Raw genomic sequence first — 8,271 nt, 5'->3', positions numbered from 1 at the left:
GTATATGGTGTTCAGATAAGTCCTCACCAATGCTTGGTTTTGGCCTGAGCCCTGGCTGGTGTGTCATTTGGTATAGACGGTGGAATTTTATTTGTATCAATTCAAACCGATGCTGCTTGTCAGTGGCGCCATAAGATTCTGTGTCCATGTGGAGCTATCAGTAAAAGGCATTGTAGTCACTGGCTCAAGGTTTACACATCATGTCTTCATCATGTTTTCAAGGCTTTAGTTAAAACATCGAGTCGCTCTTTACAGCGACTCTGCAGTCATTCAAAGACTTAGTGTCCACCTTACACGATTTCCCATTTCACTAACACACACTCCCTCCACCCCCCTACACACACACACACACACACACACACACACACACACACACCATTCTATGGCCCTCAGGCACCCATCAGGCCTTTAGCTGATTTAATTCCTTTGACTCAACTTTGAGCGCCATAATCGGCCTCTAAGGTGATAAGGTGAACAATAATATCAGGGAGATTCACGGTCCTTAGAACAATCAACCACAGATGATCAAAAGGGCAGAACTGACCCAGGATAACACTGAGGACACTAGAAGTGATAGGATAGGAGGACTAATAGAAGTGGTATGCAAGAAAGAAAGAGAGAAAGAAGTGGTATGTACCGGGAAGGGTGCTGTAACATTGTGGAGATTGCCATCAATATTACAAACAAAACATATATGAGTTGTTGAATGGAAAACCAATTTTCTCTGTAAACCTTCACCCAAAACACACAAAAAAATGTTTTAAAGGTGAAGCGGATCTATATGTACTAAAATGAACAGATGTCCAAGATACATTGTTCCTTTTAAAATGCATACAGTAAATAATAGTGAAACATAATAGCCATGGTTAGGTGCCATCCAGTCGGCTCTGACTCCTGGTGACCCTGTGTGTACAACAAAACCAAACCCGGGGCCCAGTTCTGTGCCATGCTCACATTTGTTCTTATGTTTGAGCCCATCGAGGCAGCTACTGTATCAATCTATGTTGTCTATCTTGTGGAAGGTCTTCCCCTCTTTTGGTGTCCCACTACTTTACCAGGCATGATGTCCTTCTCCAGGGACTGGTCTCTCCTGACAACACGTCCAGAGCAAAGCACAAAGGATGAAGCCTCAGCACCCTTGCCTCCAAGGAGCATTCTGGCTGTACTTCGTCTGAGATAGGTTATTTGTTCTTCTGACAGCCCGTGGTACTTTCAGCATTCCCTGCCAGCACCATAATTCAAATATATCAGTCCTTCGATTTTCCTGATTCACAAGCCAACTTTCACATGTATATGAGGCAATTGAAAAATACCACGGCTTAGGTCAGGTGTCCCTTATCTTCAAAGAAACATCTTTGCTTTTCAATACTCAAAAGCGGTCTTTTGCAACAGATTGGCCCAATATGAGCTGTTTAAATTCTTGACGGAATACTTCCATGAACATTGGTTGTGGATCTAAGCAAACAGGACAAAATTCTTGACAGCGTCAATCTTTTCTCAGTTTACCAGTTGTGAGGATTCTGGTCTTCTTTATATTGAGCTGCCATCCAAACTGCAGGCTGCAATCCTTGATCTCCATCAGCAAGTGCTTCCAGCTCTCTTCACTGTCAGCAAGCAAGGTTGTGTCATCTGCATATCGCAGGTTGTTAGTAGACCGTCTTCCAATCCTAATGCCATATTCTTCTTCATATAAGCCAACTTCTCTGATGATTTGCTCAGCATAGATTAAGTATTATGAGAAGATGCAACCCTGGCACACACCTTAGCTCATTTAAACTGTGCAGTATTCCCTTGTTCTGTTCCCACAACTGCCTCTTGATCCACGTACAGGGTCCACAGGAGCACAACGTGGTGTTCCGAGATTCTCATTCTTCTCAAGGCGATCCGTAGTTTGTTGTGATCCACACAGTCTAATGCCCTGGCATCGTCTATAAAAAACACAAGTAGACATCTTTCTGATATTCTCTACTTTCAGTCAAGATCCATCTGACATCAGCAATGATATCCCTTGTTCCATGTCCTCTTCTGAATCCAGCCTGAATCTCTGGCAGCTCCCTGTCAATGTACTGCTGCAACTGTTTGGGGCATCTTCAGCAAAATTTTACTTGCATGTGATTACTAATGATTTTGTTGTATAATTTAAACATTCTGTTAAGTCACCTTTCTTTGGAATAAGTACAATTATAAGTCTCTTCCATTCAGTTGGCCAAGTAATTGTCTTCCGAATTTTCTGGAGCAGTTGAGAGAGTGCATCCAGTGGTTCCTCAGCTAGTGGAAACATTGCAATGGGCTTTCTACCAATTCCTGGAGCCTTGTTTTGGGCCAATCTTTTCAATGCAGCTTGAGCTTCTTTCTTAAGTACCATTGGTTCTTGCTCATATGCTACCTCTTGAAATTACATAATAATAGTAATAATAAATGTAAAAATTAAAACGGAAGAAATACACCAAGTTGTTAACAATATCTCTAGAGAGTAAATTCATAGATTTCTGGGTTTGGGTATGTATTCCTATAATGTTTGAATGTTATATAACTTTATATAACTGAAGAAACAAAGATATCATCATTTTTAACATCCATCAATAAATAAATGTTAACTATTATGTTATTCAGGAGCTGTGATGGTGTCGAAGGTTAAGTGTCAGGCTGCTAACCTAGGGTCAGTATTTCAAACCAGCTGCTCAGCAGGAGAAGAAGAACTTTAACAATCTTGGAAATGCGAAGCAGCAATACTACTCTGTCCTATAAGGTCGGTATGAGTCGGAATCCTCTTGACAGTGGTGGTTGGCGGACTCGACTGTTGGTAGACACTGTGTAGGTGGTTCTAACTCTGGGAACTTATATGTGCAGAGTGGAACTGCTTCGTGGGATTTTTAAGGCTGTGACCTTGGGGGACAAGCCCACATTTCAAGGAGCCTCTGGGTGGGTCCCAAATGCCAACCTTCCTGCTAGGAGGTAATCACTTAACCACTTGTGCCACCCAGAGCCACCATTTACTATTGTAAAAACCAACCAACACACAAGCAAATGTGGCCCTGGAGTTAGTGCTGCCTCAGAGCGACCACGGAGGAGAGAGTAGAACTGCTGCTGCAGAAAGTTTCCAAAGCACTGGGGGTGGCTTCAACCCAGGAACAGACTGCTGAGTGGGAGAAAGACGTTCTGCTGTGAAGACGTACATCATTGGAAACCTGCACGTGATCACTGGGAGTCAGGAGTAGGGCCGTGGGTTTGGTTTTTTTTTGGGTTTGTTTGTTTTTTGGTTAACTTTTACGGAATCAGATTACCACATCTTTCTCACAGAGTGGCTGGTGGTTTCAAACTGGTGACCTTTCAGTTACTGGTCAAGTGCTAGACCTATTGTTTCACAGGGCTCCTTGTTCGTTACTATAATGAACCTCAAAGCCGCTTTTACTTCAGGAATCTTTACGCGTTCTATCAGCCATTTGATGTTACCTTTCTCTCCCTTGGAAAAAAATCCTACCTTTTCCCCACCTCAGTTCTTTCACACAAGATGGTACAGTCTGGGAGAAGATGAGCCAGTCAGGTGTGATGTAGCAACGATGAAACATACAACTTTCCTCTAGTTCCTAAATGCTTCCTCCTCCCCCACACTATCATGATCCCAATTCTACCTCACAAATCTGGCTAGATCAGAGGATGTACACTGGTACAGATAGGAACTGGAAACGCACAGAATCCAGGGCGGATAATCCCTTCAGGACCAGTGGTGTGAGTGGCAATACTGGAAGGGTAGAGGGAGGGTGGGATGGAAAGGGGGAACCAATTACAAGGATCTACATGTGACCTCCTCCCTGGGCAACAGACAACAGAAAAGTGGGTGAAGGGAGACGTCGGACAGGGAAAGACATGACAACACAATAATTTATAAATTATCGAGGGTTCATGAGGGAGGGGGAAGGGGAAGAAAGGGGAAAAAATGAGGAGCTGATGGCAGGGGCTTAAGTGGAGAGCAAATGTTTTGAGAATGATGAGGGCAATGAATGTACAAATGTGCTTTACACAATTGATGTATGTATGGATTGTCATAAGAGTCGTATGAGCCCCTAATAAAATGATTTTTAAAAAAAGATGGTACGGTCAAGGGTCAAAGAGAGTTGGTAACTGAAAATATTTTTTTATTGCTAAATTACTGTTAAATTTGGGAAAATAAAAGTTTGAGGACTAGACCCATACTTTATTCTCCATTCTATCCCCAGAACCTAGCATAGTGATTGATACATTATAGGCATTCAATAAGTTTTTATTAAATAAGAGCATACTACTTTTTCCATGAGAATTATTTTTAAGGTGTGAAAATATATATATATATATATATATATATATATATTTTTTTTTTAGCCATTGTACTTTTATTCACATCAGGTATTTTGGCATTTTCTGAAAGGGTGGGGAAAGACGGAGGCAGGGGTCCCTGATTCCCTCCTGCCCCTTCCTTGCCCAACCACGTGGAACACACAGAAGGAGGAGGGGAGGCACAGACGCTCCCTCCCCTGGAAGAGAATGCACAAAGCAACACCCATGTGTGCACACCCACACACGCACACAGAAAACACCCCTCCCCACTCCACACCAGGGGCTGGGCAGGATTACAGAGCAGTAGCACACTGGGTCCAGGGGCAGGAGACATTACGGAGACTTCTTGTGAACAGGCAGCCGGCCCTCCCTTCCCCTTCCCACTGTACTCCCAAAGTCTATAATGTGCCCCCTCCCCTTTGCGTGGCCCTGCTCTAGGCCTCCAGCTTTTTCCTTGCAGCTAGGGACAAAAAGAAAAAGGGTACAAAGCAGGGGGACGGGCGAAGCCCATCCCACAGCCCCATCCCTCAGGCCGGGTGGTCTGCCCCTGCCCCCAGCAGTAAGGGGTGAGGAGGGCTCTTAGCTGGCCACTCTCTGATAGAAGTAGACGTAGCCCAGGTCTTTGGGGGGCTTCTCAGAGGCACACACTTTCTGGTCATTGTAGAGCACCCATCTGCCCTCCTTCTTGATGTGGCAGACCTAGTGACCACACATGGTAGAGGTGCCCATGTGGCTAATGAAGGCAGAGAGCTGATACTTTCCATGGCCGTCCCAGACTTTAGGTCCTACTGGCACCGACTCCAACATGGAGTTGGCAGCAGAGCCGCCCTCTGACATATCCATGGCAGCTTCCGCATCTGGGTCATCAATGTGGCTGAAGATCCAGTCCACAGCCCACTCTAAACTATTGTTCGAGGCCTGGAGAGCCTTCAGGGCCTGGGCCTGGGAGAACCCCATGGAGACGATGGTGGTCACCCCTTCCTCGGGTGGGGCTCGGCCGCTGTGCTTCTGGAGCCAGGTCCACTGGAGCCAGGCAGGATGAGGGGGTTCGCGAAATCTGGATCATCCTTGTGTGACATGACCCAGTTCATGGCCACCTTGGGCCCGCTCTTGCCCCACTCTTGCCCGTGTAGTAGATGGCTTTGCGGCAGGCGTCCATAGGGAAGCCCGTCTCCACCAGCTGGATGATGACGGATTCATCCAACATGGGTGCTTTGGGCTCATCCGGAGGGACCAGGGGAGGGGCAATGTCAGGCTGCTCCTCCTCTCCGGGTTGCAGCCTTGTCCCCCGCAACTGGGAGATGTCCAGCTCCTCCGGCATCTCGAGAAACACGTCCAGCTTCTTGGGCACCCAGTCTAAGCCGAAGGTGAACTTCTTGATCTGGATGATCAGGTAGTCAGGGAATGAGGCAAATTGTGTGGTCTTGACAGCTACTGATGTGGCCTGCAGGGCGGCGCTCCAGAAGTCATCCACCTGCTGGGGCGCCTGGTAGGCCTCCAGGCAGGAGGCCTCCAGGCAGGAGCTGACAGGCACCCAGGCCAGGACCAGTTCTGGCAGTGGCAGCTTCTCCTGCTCAGCTTGCCGCTTCTTCTCCTCATACTCCAGAAATTCCTCTTTGTTCGGGGCCGCGTCCACAGGCACCAGCAGCTGCATGATGTAATCAACTCGCTGGGTGTACTTCACCTTCTCTGTGGCCAGGCACTTGATCTTTTCCTCCACCAAGAAGCGGAACACTTCATTTGGGTGTTCAGAACTCTGGCCTCTCGACCATGTTGATAAGGTAGAGGAAGAACTCCTGAGCATCCTGCTGCCGCTTGGTAGAGAACTCGGGGTGACCTTTGCCAATGAGAGCTTTGAACATCCGAGGGGCAATGTCATCCTGAACTTCTTTCTGTTCGGACACCTGCTCCCCATCACCGGACTCCAGCACTGGCTCGGAATACTCTCCAAAGAGAAGGCCATGGCCCAGCTTGGCCAGCTGGGTGCTGAAGTCCTGGGTGGGGTCTGTCGGAAGCATTCTGGAAGATCCTCTCCAGGAAATCCACTCACTTCCTCTGGAAGTCGGGGATGCTGAAGAGCACCTGGACCACGGAGTTGAGGTCGCAGCTGTTACCCAGGTTCTGGATGCCGGTGTAGCCAAGCCCGAACAGGGGGCTGAACTTGCACACCAGACTCCTGGATCAGCTCCCACTCACCAATCCGCTGGTTCCTGTCTATCTCCAACTCAGTCATCGTCTTGTCTGTCTTCTGCATCTTCAGCATGTCAATGCCAAAGTGGGAGAGGTGGTCAGCAAGGTTAGCATCCAGGACCACGTCATCCTCATCGTATGAGTACTCATCTGCTCCGTGGGGCATGATGGTGCCCAGCTTGACAGCCAGTGGGTAGCCAGACTCCCTGTAGTGCTCCCTAGCATGGCTGTTGCCCCCACTGTCAACGAAGCGGCCGCACAGGACGAGCCATCGGTCAGGTTAAGCCACAGGTTCTCCTTCATGTCGCACTTGGAGCACTTCCAGCCAGGGAGGCATTCGAGCAGGGTTGTCCAGCTGCTTGAGGTTGAAGGTGTGCTTGGACACCTGCCGCACTTCCCCATCCCAGGCCTGCACCTCCTGCTGGCGGGAGGGAGAATCGGCCCCGCAGTCAGTAGGGCATCAATGGCGCTTGTCACAAGTTCTCTGACCCGGTCCAGCAGCCCTCCCAGTCCCTCCCGGGCAATCTCCAGGTAATCAGGCAAAATGATAATCTTCACATCCTCTTCATATTCAAGCTTTTCCTCCGTGAGATCAAACCCACCTTCCACACCAATAGCCAGTCTGGTAGGTTTCTGGTAGGTGGGGTGGGGGAGTCGCTGGTGCCGGTGGTGGTGTCCTCCTCTTTCAGGCGCCAGGTCTGTCGGAGGTGCAGGTAGACCCGATGGCCCGTCTTGTAGTGCCTCTCCACATATTGTTTCCCGAAGCCGAGGCATGTGCTCATGCAGATGTACAGGCTCCCCTCAGTCTCCGGGGTGTCGAAGGAGAAGGTGCATTCGTCTTTGTGGACCCGGTTTCCAGGCTTAGGGACGCGGATTGTTGGTAATACTGATATCAGCACCTCATCACACTGCTCTGCCAAGATACCAGCAGCGGCTCTTCCACATGGTGGCTCCCACCGTTCCCAGTCCCCCACCCTTTTTCCTCCTGTCCAATGAGCAGTACTTACTCGGTGTGAAAATATTTTATAAGTACATAACTCAGTACAAAGTCACCCAATTCCTTGACTTGGAACACCGGAGTGTGTTCCTCCAGAAATATTCTATATATTTTCAATCATAAACACATATACAGTATGCCCAATAGATATATGTTTAATAAACAAAACAAAACCTTTGAGGAAACAGTGGCAGATTTTGTATTGAAGATATTTATGAAGTGGTGTTAACAAACCCAGGGACTAGGGAACAACAAGTGATCCAAATCGGTGATGAGGAGGGTGTAGGAGGCCTGGTAGGGCTTGATCAAGGGTAATGTAATCGAGAGGAATTACTGAAACACAGATGAAGGCTTAGCATGCAGTGGGACAAGAGGAAAGTAAAAGGAAATAGAGGAAAGAACTAGGAGGCGAATGGGCATTTATAGAGGTCTAAATAAAGGCATGGACATATGTAAATATATTTATATATAATGATGGGGAAATAGATCTATGTGCATATATTTATAGTTTAGTATTAAGGTAGCAGATAGACATTGGGCCTCCACTCAAGTACTCCCTCAATGCAAGAACACTTCGTTCTATTAAACTGGCATTTCATGATGCTCACCTTCCCAACACGATTGCTGAAGACAATCGTGTGAATAAGCAAAGTGGTGAAGAAAGCTGATGGTGGCTGGCTATCAAAAGATATAGTGTCTGGGGTCTTAAAGTCTTGAAGGTAAACAAGTGGCCATCTAGCTCAGAAGCAACAAAGCCCACATGGAAGAAG

At 47.5% G+C, this 8,271-nt stretch overlaps 1 pseudogene; it reads right to left on the bottom strand.

Moving 5' to 3' along the window:
- Positions 1–4,893: 4,893 nt before the first annotated feature.
- On the bottom strand, positions 4,894–7,301 carry LOC101646441 (annotated as a pseudogene).
- Positions 7,302–8,271: the final 970 nt, after the last annotated feature.

Source organism: Echinops telfairi, unplaced genomic scaffold, assembly GCF_000313985.2.
Source record: "Echinops telfairi isolate 266 unplaced genomic scaffold, ASM31398v2 ScPeMD7_5805;HRSCAF=6673, whole genome shotgun sequence".
Lineage (NCBI taxonomy): Eukaryota > Metazoa > Chordata > Mammalia > Afrosoricida > Tenrecidae > Echinops > Echinops telfairi.
The sequence above is the reverse complement of the archived record's forward strand: the minus strand, read 5'-3'. Positions and strand labels throughout refer to the sequence as shown.